Source organism: Ailuropoda melanoleuca, chromosome 14 (genome assembly GCF_002007445.2).
Source record: "Ailuropoda melanoleuca isolate Jingjing chromosome 14, ASM200744v2, whole genome shotgun sequence".
Classification (NCBI taxonomy): domain Eukaryota; kingdom Metazoa; phylum Chordata; class Mammalia; order Carnivora; family Ursidae; genus Ailuropoda; species Ailuropoda melanoleuca.
Window position 1 is genome coordinate 103931070 of NC_048231.1, and position 18968 is coordinate 103950037.

An 18968-nucleotide genomic window follows, 5' to 3' on the forward strand; every position below is an offset into this window, starting at 1 on the left:
AGAGGTTGCTGGTTGCTCAGGACCCATCTGAAGGAAGACACAAGAGCCGAGTTGAGAAAGACAGTATTATCTTACACAACAGCTTTTTCTGCAGGATATTAAAGCACTTTATAAATATTAATTATCTCATCCATTCTTATCATATTGTGTGAACTAAAGACATTATAGATGGCCGGTCTCCCAGCTCACTAGGCTAACTATCTCAAGCTGTCTTTCACAGACTGCGATTTCCAACTCAAAATATGCTCACCTCCCTGTTATTTGGAGATGTGATTGCACTTACGATGCACTTGCACTTACGAAGGATCCCGTCCTCTTTGGTTCTTTCTCAATACCTTCGAATTGCTAAATGTTTCTGTCTGTGCCCCAGGTCTTCCCCTTTTTATACGTTAATTTAGCAAAATTAGAAAATGCAGATACATGAAAGTAAGGGTAAACCACTCAGAAGCTCATAATCATTAAAAATTACTGTGGATATTTGGTGTATGTTTATCCTGAAGACCTTCTAAGTGCATGGGATCATGCATTTCTATTTCCTTTAATACTGTTTCATGTTCACTGATACTGTTATTTTAGATATATTCTATATAATTGTTTTCATGTATTATATATTGTTATTTTTGACAGCTGACTGTTATTTCATTATATGGAAGTGCTGTAATCAAATTAACTAAATCCTTCCACCCAAACACTGAGGCTGTTTCAACATTTTTGCTGTTGTTAACTTCTGCCGCCAGCACAGGCAGTCAGCGTGTTCTGTATCCGGCTGAACCGTCTCAGGGATCAAATAAATATACGAAACCACATACCCATATAAGGGTTTTGTTTTGTTTATGAAAATGTTAATATACCCCAAACCTCACTTTTTAACATTAAAAAAGAATGTATCATGAAATTTCTTCCAGAGAGCTCTTTAAATAGCTGCATAACAATTTATAGTATGAATATACTGCTATTTGTTCACCCATTTTCCTTGATCGCTATTCAGGCTGTTTTGTGATGTTTGCCATACAAAGAACCCTGCACTGGACATCCTTGAACGTAACTGCTAGTGTACTCAGGGTGTACTTCCGAAGCACAGTGACAAAGAGGTGGGATTGCTGAGTCGGATGACACATCTGTGGTGTGAATAGTTTTGTCATGCACACCTCTTAAAGGCATTCATACTGGCGTGTGGAAAACTCAAGCTGCTCTGTCAGTTTCCTTCATACAGATGCTCTAGCTAGAAATTCTTCGGGTGTAAACACCCAGACAAGGAAACTGATGCTCAGAAAGTTACGGGACATGTTCAAGGTCATACAGCTAAATATTTCAGAGTCAGGGCTAGCACCTACCTCTCCGGATACTCTGACAAGGACTTTCTGCATAACAATAAGCCTGCATGGGGGGTGGGGGGTTGGTAAAAGGGAGAAAGAAAAGATGTATCAGTTAGCTATTGCTGTGTAACGAACTTCCCCAAAACCTATAGTCTACAACAAGAGCCATGTATTTAGTTAGGGTTTTATGGGTCAGCAGTGTGGACTGGGCTTTGCGGAGGGCCCTCTGTCTGAGCTGGCCCCCTCCTGTCTGTGTGGTCAGCCATGGGTCAGCTGGGATGCCTCGGTTCTTCTGTGCTCCCTCATCCTGCAGTACGCTTCCCAGGCTTGCTCTTGGGGCAGTGGCCAAAAAGAGTATATATGGCTCAGAATGAGCACATTCTCACTTCTGCCACATTCGATGGTCAGAGGACCATGGGGCCAGCCCGGATCTGAAGAGTGATGAGATAGGCTCTGCCTCTAACAGGAGGACCCTACAAAGGGCCTGGGCAAAGGAAGATGTGGAGAACAGGAGTCATACTTGCGAGCAATCCATCAGGTTCTCAGGTAGATTTTTTCCCACTTCCCAAACAATTGCTTTGTTATTATCTTCACATGGCTGTTTGGAAAACCATGGTTTTCTAAGAGCATAAAGTTAGTAATATTTGTAGTGAAATCTCAAACAGTTCTCTCAAGATACCTGCGGCACATTTGGGGCACCGCCTTATTAGGTCAGATCTCTTTCCATTTTAAAACTGGGTTTGTCAGATAAGAAAAATTAAGGGCTATGGCCATTTTACTCTGTTTCTGTAATATGGCATATAGAGCACTGCTGATGTACCTTCTCTTTGTTCCTCGACCGGAGCGCGCTGCAGCTGACAGAGTACTGCTTGGGATTTGTGTCTTTTGTGTCTTTTTTTGTGTGTATGACTTCTAAAAGCTATATTTCTGTAATTTTCCATCTCACACAATAAACAAATGAAGAGGAGGACATTACAGGTCATAAAAATAGCAGGCAATAAATACAGTTACACACGGGATGCTTCCTTTTGGTGTTACGACAGGAGTGTGTCCCTGGAGATGAGGAGCAGGCCGAGGGCTGCATTTGCTGGTGTAACAGGGCTCTGGCGAGGGCAGCCCGTGGCCACCCAGACAGCCCTGCAGGGAGACGGGCAGCGCTGGGGAGGGAATGACCGCTCTATTTAGAACTTCTGGCTTCAGCCAGATATAAAATGGATTTAGGATGTGGGTTGAGGACAGGAAGGGAGCACACGCATGCTAATATTTCGTTTGTTCTTTCTTGAATCAGCAGCTTAAGCCTGGAAAGTCTCTTCTGCGACACTCCTGTTTGTCTGTAATTACAGATTGGCGTAGAACAAAAAGAAACTAAAGCAGAACTCTGCTGACTTCCTACATTGGGAACCTTGTGACGTGTCTGAGGGTGCACTGGCCCCGTGTCTGTGTCCAGCAGCAACTGGGTTCTCCAGTTCTGAGCAAAGGCGGGTGAGCGGCTGCCAAAAGCACCCAGTTTTCTGAAGGATGGAGCTGAGCACTCCGTGTGCCTTTCACAGCAGAATTCCACAATGAGGCTGAGAGTGTTTAAAACAACTAAAATATGAATGTAGGGAAGAACTACAGGTTTCAATAAAAAGTGCTTTGGAGACATTCTATACCAGAGACCCCTATTCCAAGGGAAACAGGATACACAGAAAAGTGGAAACTTATTGTTTACTCGGAGGTATGAAAAGAAATAGGTCAGTGATTCGTTTCCATAGCGACTATTATTGAAATAAGACAAACTGACACCAATACTGATTTATTCTCCTATTCAAGCTCTTTTAAAAGATCACTTTAATCTGAGTTGGTTCTTGAATATAAACAAGAAGACAATAATGATCTTTTGCTACTTGTGAGTGAGACTTTTAAAAAAATTAAATTAAAATAATCCAAGTTTGTGGCATACCAGTTTGTGGGTATAAATATAATGTGTTTTAAGTATAGGAGTGGTGTTCTGGGCGTTTGCAATTTAACTCTAGTTCTTAAAGTGATTATCTGTTCTTGCTTTACCCCAAACCACGGGATATGTATTTGCTGTTGGTGACCTCTGCAACCATACGACGAGAGTTTAGGTAATAAGTGTGGGCACTTAAGCTGCACTCCTGGATGACCAGTTTTAATTTGACCTTTAAATCCAAGGCCAGCTCAAGTGTGGAGTGTGGCGTGCAGCTGTGTGCCGGGGAGTCTGATCATTTTGGCCATTTCAACCAGCACAATTAACCGTTGCCTGCGGACGTCTTCTGAAGTGGTCAACACCAATGTTCACGACAGCTGAGATGTCCCAAGCAGCCACACGGTGCCAGTTCAGGGGGCATGTGTGGATCCAGGTTCCTGGTCGAGGTGAGATGACACAAACAGGTGCTCGGCCCATTCCGGCCACAGAGGCATGCCTTCGGGAATCTGGGTCAGCAGGATCTTGTTGCGGTTGGAGGTCTTCTGTCTGGACCACTTCCAGGGCTCGTCTCTTCACTTTGTCAACACAGTGAAAGTGGATCTGTCCTCAGAGCAGGGATGTGGACGTGGAGGCTCACCATGCATTCCAGGCTCCTGTGGCGGTGCCAGCAGGAGGCTGAGCTGGGCAGGATAGGGCCGTGCACGCAAGTGTGAGGGTGTGCTTCTGTGTCTATGTGTGTACATGAACCTCTGTGTGTGTGTGTGTGTGTGTGTGTAGGCATGCAAATGACAGAGGAAGGTGGCCTGGGGCACAATCTATGGAGTGAGGGTGATTTCCTCCGATGAAGTTAACCCTTAGCTGCCAGTGTCCTGACTTCCCCAGTTAGCAAGATAACCCAGGATCCTTCTTCTTCTGCTCTATCTGCTTTTCATCAATTTTGCTTCTATTTGATATCTTCACAGGTAGGTCAATAGTAGAGAAAAACAAATAAATGACTTCTTGAGTAAGATGGGAGGGGGTGGCAGCTGAAGCTTTGGGCTAAAATTAGGTGAGAAGATAATCAGTGGATCAGCGTAAAAGTAAGGAGCTTAAGGGACTGGTTACAGTGCTGCACCAGGTCAGGGATCCCATCTTCCCCATTTCTCCAGCATGAGTGTTTGTCAAATGTATTTTTTCTGTATTTAAGCAATTATTGATTTCTTGTAGCATAACAAACATTCATCCCAGGCTCATGGGAGATGAGAAGATCCTGATAGAATAGCACTTTGCAGAGTACGAACTCTGACCTATTGCAGTGCAGAGCTAATCAGGTATTTTCAAGAACGGAGGCCGTCCGATCACCGCGGAGTAGCTCTGCCTCCTTTCTCCTTCGTGTTCGGGCTCCAGAGGGAGGGCAGCGCACTTCACTCTCTTTGGAGCACTTCCGGGCTGCGTGGTCATGCTCTGAGGATAGACTCCTCCCCTTCCCATACAGTTAGGAATCCGGTAGACACAATTCAAGTTATTAGAAAGTTGTAAGCCAGCGCAGTTCATCTCTTATCTCAAATAGCTCGCTGAGCCTGAAGAATGAGGTCAATCATAACCCAGCAGAGCTAGAGGGGCATGTTTCCTTTTCTTGTGTGCTTTCTGGGAATACTTGCCAAGTTAGAGATCTACATAAATGAAATACAAATTACTGGTAACTTAGAGCACTAGACATATCCTGAAAGTTCTTATAGTCACACGAGGCAGGAGTACGATGCAAGTGATAGACTGATAGCTATCTGTTGGTTTTCATGTTATTTCTAAGTTTCTTTTTTTTTTCTTTTAAAGATTTTATTTATTTATTCGACAGAGAGAGACAGAGAGTGAGAGAGGGAACACAAGCAGGGGGAGTGGGAGAGGAAGAAGCAGGCTCCCAGCAGAGGGGCCTGATGCGGGGCTTGATCCCAGAACGCCGGGATCACGCCCTGTGCTGAAGGCAGATGCCTAACGACTGAGCCACCCAGGTGCCCCCTAAGTTTCTTAATAAAGACATCTCTGTTAAAAAGAGTAAACTACTTTAAAAGAAACCCAAAAGAAAAAAGAGAGAGAGAGAAAGACCAACAGAGAGGCTGGAAAGGAAGGAGGGAGAGCGAAAGGGAGGCTGTCTTTGAGAATCTGAATTTATCAACTGGTGAGAATGAACTATTCCTACTGACAAGAGAATCTTCGCTCATGAAAGAATAGCAGTATTCCTTTCATTTTTGCTTTTGTTTCATTTTAAAATTTGTCATGAAATTTCAGAATTTTATTATAAAATATTGGACACACACAAAGATACAAAGAATTATATAATAACACCACTATTTTCATGAGTTGGTTAAAAAAATCACCCCTCTTCCCTCTCTCCTCAATCACAAGCCCCCTCAACAAGGGTGACCATTCTTGTGAATTTAGTGTCACTACTTCTGTATAGTTCCTCTCCCCCTTTACAGTGTGCTTGTAGATCCTAAGCAATTCGTCCTGTCGGTATGCATGTTAAACGTTTGTAGGATTGATGGTGTTCACTGATTCCACCACGGATTTTCTTGTGGGTTTCATCTGTTGTGAATGAGTTTCTGCATTTCGTTTACTTCCCTGTTGGATGGTGGTCCTTTGGCAGACACAACAGCTTACTTACTATCCATTCTCTGGGTCAGGCTTCTCTCCAAACAGCATTTAAAATATTATTTTATTGAAATCTCTGGTTTTAGATCTGGTTTTACTTGCAACTTCCCTATTCCTCAGAGGTACTTTTTCTCGTAACTTAGGCTTAAATTTTCTAAATCAACTTAAAAACAAAAACTATTTTTGTGTGACTATAAAACTTATACATGCCCATTTTAAAGTAAACACACCAAAGTATAGTTCTCCACTTTAGAAATAACCACTGTGAACATTTTGGTGTATTTCTTTCCAGCAATTTTCATGTTTTGGTTTTGGTTTGCACAAACCTAATACTATCACAAGAGGCAATTTCCCTTGGCATTAAAAATCTATGAAAACAAGAATGTAAATGACTGAAAAGCCTTCCTGCCTGTGCTCCAACTGTTGGGCATTTAGGTGGTTCTAAGATTTCACTTTATTTTCATTCAACCAATGTTCAGTGGGCACCTGCTACAAGTTATGTGCTTGCATTAGGTGTACAAAGTGCAACCGTAAAAGAGACAAGATTGTATTCTTCTCAGAATATTAAATAAAAAGCAAAACTGACACAAATAATGATCTGATCGCCACTGTGACATGCACCGAAGAGACTAAGCTGGGGATAAAATGCTGAGATCCCAAGGAGGCAGGACACAGTCACATGGGGTAGGGAAGACCTCCACCAGGAGGAGAGGTACTCAGGCTGGGTTCAAAGATAAATGAAGGTGGCTATTTGAAAGGAAGAGTGTGTGTGTGCGACCTATGGGTGGATATGTCTGTGTGATGGAGCTGACAGGAAGCATGGACAGGAGGCCAGGAGCAATTACAGATCATCACCCCTTCATGAAAACTCATGTACCTAAAGCTTTCCCACTTTTCTGGTTACCTTGTAAAGACAGCAACCTAATGTTGAATTACTGGACCACAATGATTTGAAGGAATCATGTTTATAGGATTTTGATACATTAAAAATAAAATATTACTTGGGGTGCCTGGGTGGCTCAGTCGGTGAAGCGTCAGCGTTCAGCTCAGGTCATGATCCCAGGATCCTGGGATCGAGTCCTGCATCAGGCTCCCTGCTCAGCTGGAAGCCTGCTTCTCCCTCTGCCTGCCGCTCCCCCTGCTTGTGCACACGTTCTCTCTGACAAGTAAATAAACAAATAAATAAATAAATAAAATCTTTAAAATAAAAATAAAATATTACTCAAGATTCTATATTTTGGATGCCAACACCAATGCATTATCTCATTGCAATTGGTGCCAATGCCTGAGTAATACTGCTGTGAAGGCGGTGGGCCTGGAAACAACGTCAGCCTCAGGGCTGTACTATTATTACTTTTTATTCTGTATCAGCTAAGGTGAGTGGCTATGAAAGAAATGACTAGAAGAAACATTTATTGTTACTTAAAACACATGGAGAAAAGCATATTAAAATAGCAAAGGTATGTGGGTGGGTGTGTATCTTTGCAGTCTGAATCACACACACACAACTCAGGGGTACACTGAAGACTTATCAAAAAGGACCTGGATGGGGTCAGGGAACTCCACAAATTCAGTGAACAGGAAAGATTCTAATAAATGGGAAGACACTTCAGGAAAGAATATTATAAAATAATTAATAGTCTCAAAACTACTTTTTAAATTTAACAAATTTCAATAAAAATTTTAAAGCGATTTTTTGGTTAAAATAATTCTAAAGTTCATTTGAAGAAATAATGTTCAATAACCCCAAGAAAATTGGCAAAGAAGAGAAATTCACTAAAAGAAATTGTTCTTCTGATGGATAAGGATGGGTGGAGAGGGGAGAAACAGAGGCTACTGTTTCTCACAGAAACCCCAAATCCTTAGTTAACCTACGTCTGCACTACTGTAAGGAAAAATATTTAAAAAGATACTAAGATGTAAGAAAGAAGTCTGTGGTGGGCCGGACTGCACAGGAATAGGTAACTTATTTTGGGACAGAAAAGACAGCTTTGAGTTTTTATAAGAAATAAAAATTAAAATAACATTTTAAATCAGTGGCACAATAAATACTGTGCAAAGTGAGATAAACTTGCACTACTATTTCACAAAACAAATTCAAGAATAATCAGAGATAAACTTGAAAAGAAGCAATGAAAAGCAAAAGACAATGCATAATAAGACAAGGAAATAAGTAGATAAATATTATCTATGGTTGCTGTTAACGGTAAAACTAAAATATACAGTAAAAGGTAAAGACATTTGACTCCTAAAAATTTTAAACTTCTATATGCCAGAAAAACACATATAAGTGTACATGCCAAATAAGATAACTATGGACTAAAATTATATCAATGTTAATATTAAATTTAAGGATTCCTTACAAATTAAGAATGATAAACATCCCAACTTAAAAAACCAGGCAAATAACATAACAAACACATAGAAGAAGGGGAAAGGGGCGATAAATATCTAAGTCGTTTTGAATTCTCTGACCAAGGAAATGCATGTCAAGATAATGATGAGACTCTGCTAACGATGGAAGCACGCGCGGTGCGGAGCTTGTTTCCCACGCCCATCTCCAACGAAAGCAACCAGGGCTCCTTGACCACAGGACACGTTTTAGTGAAAACAAACCAAATCTCGGTGGTCTTACGTAAGCAGGGGGAGAAAAGGGTCATATGTTTAAAAATAACACCCAGCAGAATTCACAACCAAAGGTAACATGGAACCTTTATCTGTATTGCTGAGGTTAAGGTCAGGCCAAAATAAATACAACACTGTTGCAACAACAGGCTAAGACTCAGGCCCTATTTATTTATTTATTTATTATTTATTTATTTATTTATTTATTTATTTATTCATTTATTTATTTATTTGACAGAGATAGAGACAGCCAGCGAGAGAGGGAACACAAGCGGAGGGAGTGGGAAAGGAAGAAGCAGGCTCATAGCAGAGGGAGCCTGATGTGGGGCTCGATCCCACAATGCCGGGATCACGCCCTGAGCCGAAGGCAGACGCTTAACCGCTGTGCCACCCAGGCGCCCCTCAGGCCCTATTTTAAAGCTGTGGGTGTCTATTTCCATAGAAGCTGATTCTACTCAGGAAGGCAGACTCCAGCAGCCTCACCTGGGATGCAGGGGCCCTGTGAGCAACAACCAGGTGCAGAGGTGAGATTCCCCTGCAGGAAGGGCCACTGTGTCCACCACATCCCTGGCACAGCTGACTTTTTTGACTAGCAAAGTAAAAAGTTCCATTTCCTTGTGAGTGCAGCAACTCATGAAAGAGGCCTGGCTTAAAAGGCCAACTTTGGATAAATTTGTCTCTTATTCCAAAGTCTTTAAATATTCGTGACTTTTAAAGAGGGGAAACAAAAGGTCATCCATTCCTGCTTCTAAGGAAAAGAGTGGAGTCTGCTTTTATTATAATGAGACTCGACGATCAACACATACAGGCCTATAAACCCTGCACTTCTTTTTAAGGTCAGGACTATACCCAATTAGCTTGTGATATGAGCCAAATAGCAGCAGAGGAAGCACTTATTCAGGGCTAATATGATTATGTGCGGCACACCAGGGTGAATGTTTGCACATGGGTTATCTCCAGTAATAAATACATGAAATCCCAAAACAGGATTCTGTGGGGAAACAGGCTTGGGAAGCTAAGGCTCTCAGGTGAGACCCTGGCGAAAAAGTAAAGGATGACATGCAAATTCCAATTATGGTCCCTCCCCAGGCCCCTCCTCACTCCCTGCAGTCTTTCTGACCCACTCTTCATGTCCGTGAAATAAAGTTTTACACATTCTCTAAGTGTCTTTCCAGCTCTGATGTCCCGGAGCTCTCTGATTCAAGATGTGCACTCATCAGAAGCCCCAAAAATCCCACGAGTGGGGCAGTCATATTTCCAAACTTAAGAGTCAGGATGTTCAGTCTGATATAGGACCTCTGTGCTACTTCCAGAAGCATCTAGAAGGTGGAGCCCAAGTATTGACATTTCCAGTGTATTTCATTTGTTTATGGAGATAACTGAAATAGAACATTACATAACAGGATGCCTCAGATGGTCTAGGGTGCAGGGTGAACAGTGAGTACAGCATGGACAATAAGGAAAGCTGAGAGGAGACTTGGTCTTTAGGGTTCTTGCTCCCATCTTTCCTTTCTTCAATTCTCTGCTCCCTTAGTCCCACGCACCCCTCCTTTCCAGCCAGCTCCTTCAGTATGATGGCCTAGGAAACCCGCACTTTCACATCAAATCCCCATCGTCCAAAATCAGTGGTTCTGATTCCTTTTCTTTCATTCTTCCCATCGTTCATTTCCAGTGGGGCCTGACTGCTGGTAGACAAGGAAGTGACTGGAATAATTCATATGAAGGTGTGAACGGTCCATTGCTGACTCAGCTTGTGAGCCCTTTCCCAGGCAACTTTGCATTCTAAAAGAGTAGCTGGTGAATCCAAATAGAATCTAAAGTTCAGAGTTAAGGAATTATATTATTTAGGGAAGTCTATGGACAATTAGAAAGTATATTTTTCTACCCCTTTCTTCTGCATGGAGATGGTATTGTTAATAGGATACTTTAAAGTTATGATTTCTAAACTTCTGAAGGTGCACCTCTATCAGATAAAAAAATGGGCACCTACCCAAATAATTTATTGAATTCACATAAATATGTCCAATTACTGCACTGATATGGTTTGTTTACTACAAACATACACATTTTAAAGGGTGCGATAAAAATAAATAATATTTATACACTATTTTAACTTAACTTTAAAAATACATATTTTTGCTCTCACTCCAAATTGTGTTTTGAGAGCAAGTAGTAAGAATGAATATACTTCTCACACGTAAATTACACACATATACCAAATGCTGAAAGAAAACAGCCAGTGAGTACGTCCTATGCCCACGCTTTACTGTAGGCACTCAGGTCACTTTTCATGGTTGTCTGTGCCTGTCAGGTGCACATACGGAAGGAAGGGGAGGAAGATGGGTGGGGAAGCAGGCTGTACTGTGTTAATAAAGTTTGATTTTCTTCTTTGATTAAAAGAGAGCAATAAAAGAGTTGTAATGGTCTCTTCCTGTACCCCAGTTAATTATCATGGGGGTGTACTCACTGCTCTGTATGCCCTATTTAAAACAAGAGCAGGCTCAGATCCAAGTTTTGTGGAACTTGGGACTGTTACAACTTCTGAGAAGAGAAAACTCTTGAAGAAAGAGCACACACACAAAAATCTTACTTTAGCAAATTTTACAAACTCTGTGATTCTAGGAACACATGACTGGGCCTTCCCAGGACAATGAAAGGGGACCCTAGGGGGGACCCAGCACCTCTAACCAGCAAGAAGGTGGGAGATGGGCCTTCAGACAACTTGAGGAACATGCTCCTGAAAATGAGGAAGCTTGGGAAAGAGGGCTTCTTTGCAAAAGGTTGCTTAGGGGACTGGAATTTAAATTTCCTTCCCTGCTTGAGTCCTCTTAATGGGCCTTTGCTCTTAGCAAATCCTGCCTTCTGCGCTAAACTGTTTAAAGAACATTCCTTGCAGCACAGTACACTAGGAGGTCTGGCGCTGCTGAGGACCTGAGCTCAAGTGTTTAGATAACATCGCAGCCCTTCACCCTCGCTGTCTTTTCTTTCCCTCCTAAAACTCCGAGCTGTGGCCTCAGGATAATAGAGCTCGTGGCTCGAAGAGAAGGATGTGTAGCTTTTTGGTAAAGCACATCCTGGACTTACTGAAATAAGTCACACTGTCAGCTCCTGCCCATTAAGGGGGCCCATTTTCCCTGTTCCTTGTGGGCAAGAAATTTGAGATGAAACTGGTCTTGCAGAAATCTCAGCCTGTCTCCCTTTTAAGGCATTGTTTTCAGTGTAAGATGGCAAAGGAAAACCCGAGAAGGCTGTGGCTAACAGACATTTATGGCCCCGAGAACACTGAAATGCAGGAAGCCGGAGGGGGACGTACTTGAAGCAGGGGTTGATAAGGGTTAACGTGTGCACTTGAATGTGGTGGAAAGTAGGAATGCCCACATGAGAGTTCATTAAAAAATAAACTTACAAATCCGTGTCTTCCCTCTCCCTCTACTCCACCTGTACCTCACTCTGTTCCTACCATGTCTCCGACATTTCCTCCGGTTCTCTCTACTGCACTAATATGCTCCTCGGCCCAGCTGAACCTGTTTGCCTGGACCCCATTCAGGGCTGCCCAGGAGAAAGAGCCGGGAAAATTCTTTGAAATAAAGATGAACACATGACTAGAGCTTCCGAAGGCGGGAGACGCAGACGCCATGTTTACCCAGCATCCTCGGGGCGACCACAGTGCGGGCTGGCTGCGGCCACGTGACTGGGCGGATCATGTCACGTGACTGCGCACTTCTCCAGTCTGCGGCTGCGCGGGGAGGGGCCCCAGAGGCTGGAAGGCCGGGCTGCTTGGGAGTGAGGTTCCCGCTGCGGAGGCCAGGAAGGGTCTCAGGGGCTGCACGGTTCGGGGAACGGATGTGCACCCAGGCCCGGCGTCCTCCCCGTGCAGCCCGGGTGGAGAAGGCCTGCGTCTCCCTCCCTGACAGGTAGGAGCGGGTTTGAGGCGCTGGCAGCCGGGTATTCGTCAGACTCGGCTCACTCCGTGTGGTCCGACGCGCTGCAGGTATTCCCGGTGCCCAGTGAACCGGGAGCGCATCCCAGGAACCGTGTGCTGGGATTTGTGTGTGCAGGAGCTCTGGGGAAACTACTACCGGTAAGGATTTGTGCAGATGACCTAACATCTCACCATGGCTGTCAAGCAGAGCTCTGAACAAGGAGGCGGCCCTTTGTCGTTGGGAAGGCCAAGTGCCCTGGGCTGAGGGTCCCGTCCTCCAGCAGAGGCGGCGGGTGGGACGAGATGGGTTGCAGGGCGTCCCCGCAGCGGCCGCAGCCGGGTCCTCTGAGCAGGGGCAGGGAGACGTCAGCAGCCTCGCCGATGGACCGCACACTGAGCCAGAGCCCGCCATGGGGCCGGCGTCCTGCAGGGAGGGGACAGGCCCACCAGAGCTCCAGCGCCGGACATGGCGGCTGCATCCCGAGGCGCTGCCGCTGAGCCACCAGCCCTTGAGGAAACGGCTTACACTCCTGGAGTCCCAGCTGCCTCATCAGTGTGTTGGGGAGTCCGTATCTACGGGATAAACCCCTGGCCCCTGGGCCCTGCTCATGCCCACGGTAGGATTTAGCGAGGGGGCCCGGAGCCTGTGATTTAGACACCACTGCCACCTGGTGGCCGCACACCCAGATTAGAACTCCAGGTTTATTTTTATGGTTCTATTTTTTTGAAGGAAGAATCTCCTCTAAAAGTTGAAGGTGTGGGTCTTCAGTTACGAAGCATTAAAACACACACGTGACGGAAAGGAAGCAGTGGGGGTCAGGCCAGGTTGGGGAAGTTGGATTATTTCTAGGGCTTCCTGATTCTGGGCCTCATAGGACTGCAGCCACTTAGAAATGTTTTGTGTTCCTACAATATCAAATGGACCCAAAATGAAAACAACAACATACGCCAAAGACAAGATACAAGCTATCTGTATTATCTGTCATTTGGGATTGTCTCTTTTCCTCTTTCTCTTCATTTGGATGTCAAGTTGTTTTCTTTGAACCGGTTTCTTAGGTCTAAACCGAAATGCAGAGGACACTCACCTGATTCTGCACTTCTACCCTTGAACTCTGGCCTTTGCCCTGGACAAGTCTGGAGGGAGCCTGACTCTGAGGAAAAATAATCCAGCAAAGAAAATAATATTTCCTCCCACTCCAGAAAGCAAGTCCTCCAAGCCAGTGTCTTCTGTGCTTCCGAAGATCAGGTTAGGCAATGATTAATGAAGCTGAATAGCTAATCATCTCCCTAAATAAATGACCTTTTGCTCTTTAGGGCCCTGCACTCCCTATTACTTCAGATGTCTTGAGGCCTTTGGTCTTACCTCAGCTAAGCCAGTCTAGAGGAAGAGAGAGGCAAAGGGAAAGACAGGGAACTGTTGTAGGTTTGGCTCAGTGCTGTACAATCTACAGAAGTTGCTTCATTAAATGCTATGGAGTGAAAAACCAAGACAGAATTTATACATGGTCCAAGTTAGAAAGTAAGTACATGGCAAGGACAAAATGTGACCCTGGATCTCCCTGAATGCAAAGAACAGAGTCTTACCAAGAATATCTGCAGCCGGTTGAGACATTGGGCTGCCGTCAGGACACCTGGCTTCTTCCCTGCAACCCTGCTCCTTCTCATATGGCTTCGTGATGAACTTCCCGGGAAACTGGAATATTCTGCTTCATTTTAGGAACTAAGAGTGAGGCAGGTTTACAGACGGATTGCATTAAATTCATCTTGTCCTTTCCCCCCCTTGTTATGCATGGATAAGCTCAATGCAGAAGGAGGAACGCTAAGCCAGGCAGCAGGATTTAAGGATTTCCAGCCTGTGGATTCAGGAAGCAGAAGTCTTAATTCTTAGAGCTGCTCTGTCAGGCAGTTTACAGCTTCCTCTTCTAACTACTAAGTGCCATAAATCTCCAGACTGCCGGTCTCCAAACTTACATGCAAATGGTCCTATACACCAGCAGCAACTGGCCACCAAAACAAAGCCAGGGAGTGAGTGACCCATGAATAAGGCTCACGTGTGGGCCTCAGCTGTTCAGGTCCACTGTCTATCCAGACACAGGAAGGCCCTGGGGATTTGAGGCAGATGGCTGCACTTCCTGGCAATGGAGACTGGCAGAAAGGGAGGCCCAATGGGAGAGTACTGCTGCAGGCCTGCCCTTGTCTGGATTCTTCCACAATGCAGGTAGCCCTGACATAAGCTCATCTGAGGGTGGCTATCTGAGGTTGGGGTCTCTGGGCAGCAGCTTCAAGGGGAAGTCAAGATTGGCTGTGTGCTGGGCCCTTGCTCACTGATGGTGATTTAAACGATGTGAAGAAATGGCTCTCCTGAGTCGGTCTCTGTTGGCTCTGGGAATGTGTCTTAGGACAGACTGTAGACTTGTCTAGGATTCCTACTGGATGGGGACAAGGTATGTGGAAGAGAACCTCAAAAGAAAAGATCTTATTTTGTAGGGCAGGGGCCTGCAAATTTTTTTCTGAAAAGGACCAGGTAGTAAATATTTTTCTTTGCATACAGCCTGTTTCAATTACTCAGCTCCTCCATGGCACAGAAGCTGCCACACACTGTGCCTGAATGAGTGAGCCTTGCTGTATTTCAGTAAAACTTTATTTACAAAAAGAGATGGCAGGCAAGATTTGGCCCTCAGACCTACTTTGCTGACCCCTGGGATAGGAGGAGCAGACATGTACATAAGACCCAAAACCTAGGGACGCCTGGATGGCTCAGTCAATTAAGTGTCTGCCTTCAGCTCAGGTCATGATCCCAGGGGCCTGGGATCAAGCCCCACATTGGGCTCTCTGCTCAGTGCGGAGCCTGCTTCTCCCTTTGCCTGCAGCTCCCCCTGCTTGTGCTCAGTCTTTGTCTTTCTGACAAATAAGTAAGTAAATTAAAAAAAAAAAAAAGACCCAAAACCGAATCCCTGTTTTGCTGTGCACCAGATCTGTGACCTCAGCTAAGTTATTTATCTCTGAGCCTGTTTCCTCATTAGTAAAAAGGAGTTCACAATATCTGCCTTTTAGGCTTCTGGTAACGTATGTAGAGCTCTCAGCATACCACATGGCAAAGAGTAGGCATGCAACAAACATGGGCTTTCCATCAAAATACCTGTAGTTCTTGGGCTAGATCAGCTGTAGGTGCCTTGATGCTCTGTTGCCTTCACGGTCTTTGATAGGCGTCTTTCGCCTCATTTGTTGGATCCGACTCAGAGTAAATGAAGTCTCTTTCATCCCATTTGTATTCTAAAAGTAGGTCTTTCCAAACTCACTGACATGTTATTTCAAACTGTCTGGCAGCATTCAGGGCTTTGTGGAGTCCCCTGGCAATTTCACTGCACCAGAACATTGCCTACCCTGAAATTTTTAAATTATAATGGAATGCAAAACAGATGTACCAAATCTAGGGAGGACTAGAGCAACATTAATTTGTTCCTTGGGAATGCCCTTCATAAGCACATTTTTGGGCAGACATTTGTGATAAGAGCCAGGCAATAAAAGATCCCAGCGTGTTTTAAACACTGCAATTTTGGCAATTTGTGTCAAAGAAAATTTGGAAGGCATCGATAACTGAAACAGAACTGACTGAATTTATGGCTTAACCTTTCACTAAAATATCTGTGTTTGGAAGATGTCACTGATCAGAGAAATGAGAATTTGGATGGAAAAAAATTAGATCGGATTCAGACGGGTGGAACTCTGCACTCTGAAACTGGTCAATACTTAGTTATTTAGAATATGAACTGGGGCCAGGTTGCTGCTTGGGTCTCTTCAAAGTGGCTGACTTCATGGTGCATTACAAGTACCAACTTGAAAATAAAATGCTGGGTGCCTAGGTGGCTCAGTTGGTTAAGTAGCTGCCTTCAGCTCAGGTCCTGGTCCTGGGCTCTAGTCCTCCATTGGGCTCTCTGCTCATCGGGGAGTCTGCTTCTCCCTCTCCCCCCCTCCCCCGCGTGTGAGCTCATGCGTTCTCTCTCTCAAATAAATAAATAAAATCGTTTTAAGAAAGAAAAATAATAAAATGCTTAACTTAAAGGTAGTATTTTCAAAAAAGCTGACTTTGATACATAGGGTTATGATTTTAAGCACATTGAACTTCAGATAAGGAAAAAACCCCACAATATAGATAAACAAATAGTGCGTTGTAGTAATACTTAGTATGGATGCCATTAGGGTACTGGCCAGAGAATGAGGCTGAACATACGCTGTCAGCTATAATACATTACGCTCTTATTAATCGTATGATCCAGAAAAGAACTGTTTGTGACACAAGGGAAAAAATCACTTCTTTGGACAAATCTGAAATTTCATATCTCCCAAGATGTACTTGTTATACTTTTCCCTGTAAGACACAAATCTGATAGAAATCTGTCTTGACCCTACAGAGTTGCAACCTTCTGGGTAAAACCGACCTACTTTTTATCTGATTCTACATTACTGCTTCTATAGAAAATGAACTGTACCAGCAAGAAATGCATTTCCATGTTGGTCCAACTGTGCATCAAGACATGCTTTAAAATAAGGATAAATGTTCAGTTTATGAAAAAGAGAAATATAGTTCACCAAACCAGAGTATAAACATCTTCTGTAGCTTTGCTACTTACTTAATAACTTACATTTTCTTGCTAGGTTATCATCATGTAAACCAGAGAAGGAGACAGATTCCAATTATACTGAAAAACATTGCCATGAAAGTTGTAAAACCATGATGTTGATGCCACAGTGGAAGGCTATGTCATTAACTTTTTTGGTAAAAAATAATAATAAAGTATGCATTTATTTGTTGTATTTTGTTCTGTCCAAATGCAGTTGTTTGTTCAGTTGAGCTCATGCCATGTGTAAAATTCTATAGTGTTTTTAAGACTTCTATTTTTATTCTTTTAAAAGATTTTACTTATTTATTAGAGAGCGTGCATGAGCACAAGCAGGGGGAGGGGCAGAGGGAGAGGGAAAAGCAGGCTCCCTGTTGAGCAGGGAGCCCGATGTGGGGCTCAATCCCAGGACCGTGGGATCATGGCCTGAGCTGGAGGCAGACGCTTCACCAACCAAGCCACCCACGAGCCCCAAGATTTTTATTTTTAAATAATCTGCAATTAACAAAGTTGTACCTATGTACCTTCACCCAGTTTCCCCCAGTAGTTATATCATATGTAACTATGATACAGTAGCAAAACCAGGAAACTGATATTTGTAAGATGTGAATGTAGAGATCTAACCCATTTTATCCCATGCATGTGTTCATGTAACCAGCACCACAATCAAGATACAGAACTGTTCCATTACACTGAGGCATTTCTCTTGCTGTTCCTTCAGAGTCATCACAGTTGTGTCCCCACGCCCCACCATTCCTTACCCCTGGCAACCAGTGATTTTTTCTCTGTCTCTGTACTTTCATCATTTCAAGAGTAAATAGAATCATATGTGAATTTTTGACATTGTTCTTTATATCAGTATAATGCCCCTGTAGATAGTTGGGTCATGTTTCTTTAATCTACTCTCTTGATCTCTGTCTTTTAACTGGTATATTCAGACCACTTATGTTTAATGGAAGCTCATTTGTTAGAGCCTAAAATGCACTTAGCAATCAGGCTGTGGGTTGTGTTACCAAAATTCTTTCCAAAAGTCCCTTGAAGGTGCTGCGGGAGAAACAGTTTCCAAGGATCACCCAGAACTTAAGTTATAAAGTGGAAACAGGTGTAGTTAGGAGAAGGATGCTGTAAGGGAAATGTAAGTGAACGTGGCTTACTTTGGGAGTGGGTCCGTAGAGGACAGGATAGACGGTTGGGAGGGCACAGGTGAGGTGGGTTGAAAGGGAAGAGAGCACGGAAGGTGAGGAGGTGGCCAGAGGTGCTTGCTTTGATTGAACTGCAGCCCGGTGAAGGAACGGTGCAGATGGCAGGTCATGGCCCATTTCCCAGAAGGATGGGCACACCTGTGGATGTGCACCGCTGTTCCCAGGTTTGTGGGTCATCTGTTGTCTGTTGGATTGTTATGGTTTTAAATCTGATTGTTTATGACTTAAGTTGTTTTGATCGAAGGGTGGATTTGTTGACAGCGAGGAAGCTGTGTCAGGGTGTTGTCATCGACGTCTGCTGTTAGTAAGCGCTCAGCAGCTCAACTGCTGACGGATGCTGCTGGAGACTTACTGATAAGAACACAGGGAAGAACCGCTGTAACATAGTGGACATTAAAACTTTTAATACTGAGAACGCGTGAGGACTTACTGAGTGTGTTTGGTCTGGGCAAGGCTACCCTTTGCTGATCTAAATAGCTCTCTGAAGATCTTGGGGCATTAGCGCCTGTTGTGGCAGGGCTACCCTTTGCAGGGGCCCACCAATGGCGGTGCCTTTCTTCCCCTAGCATCCTGCTCTAGCAGTGGGGGACTTCTGCTTTGCGCTGGCAGCTGAACGTCAGCTTTTAGTTGGCAAAGCTGACCCTTCCGAGATCCAGCTCATAGAAAGATACACCTTAACTAAATGTGGACTTTATATCTTCCATTTCTCCTTTGCCTGGAACAATA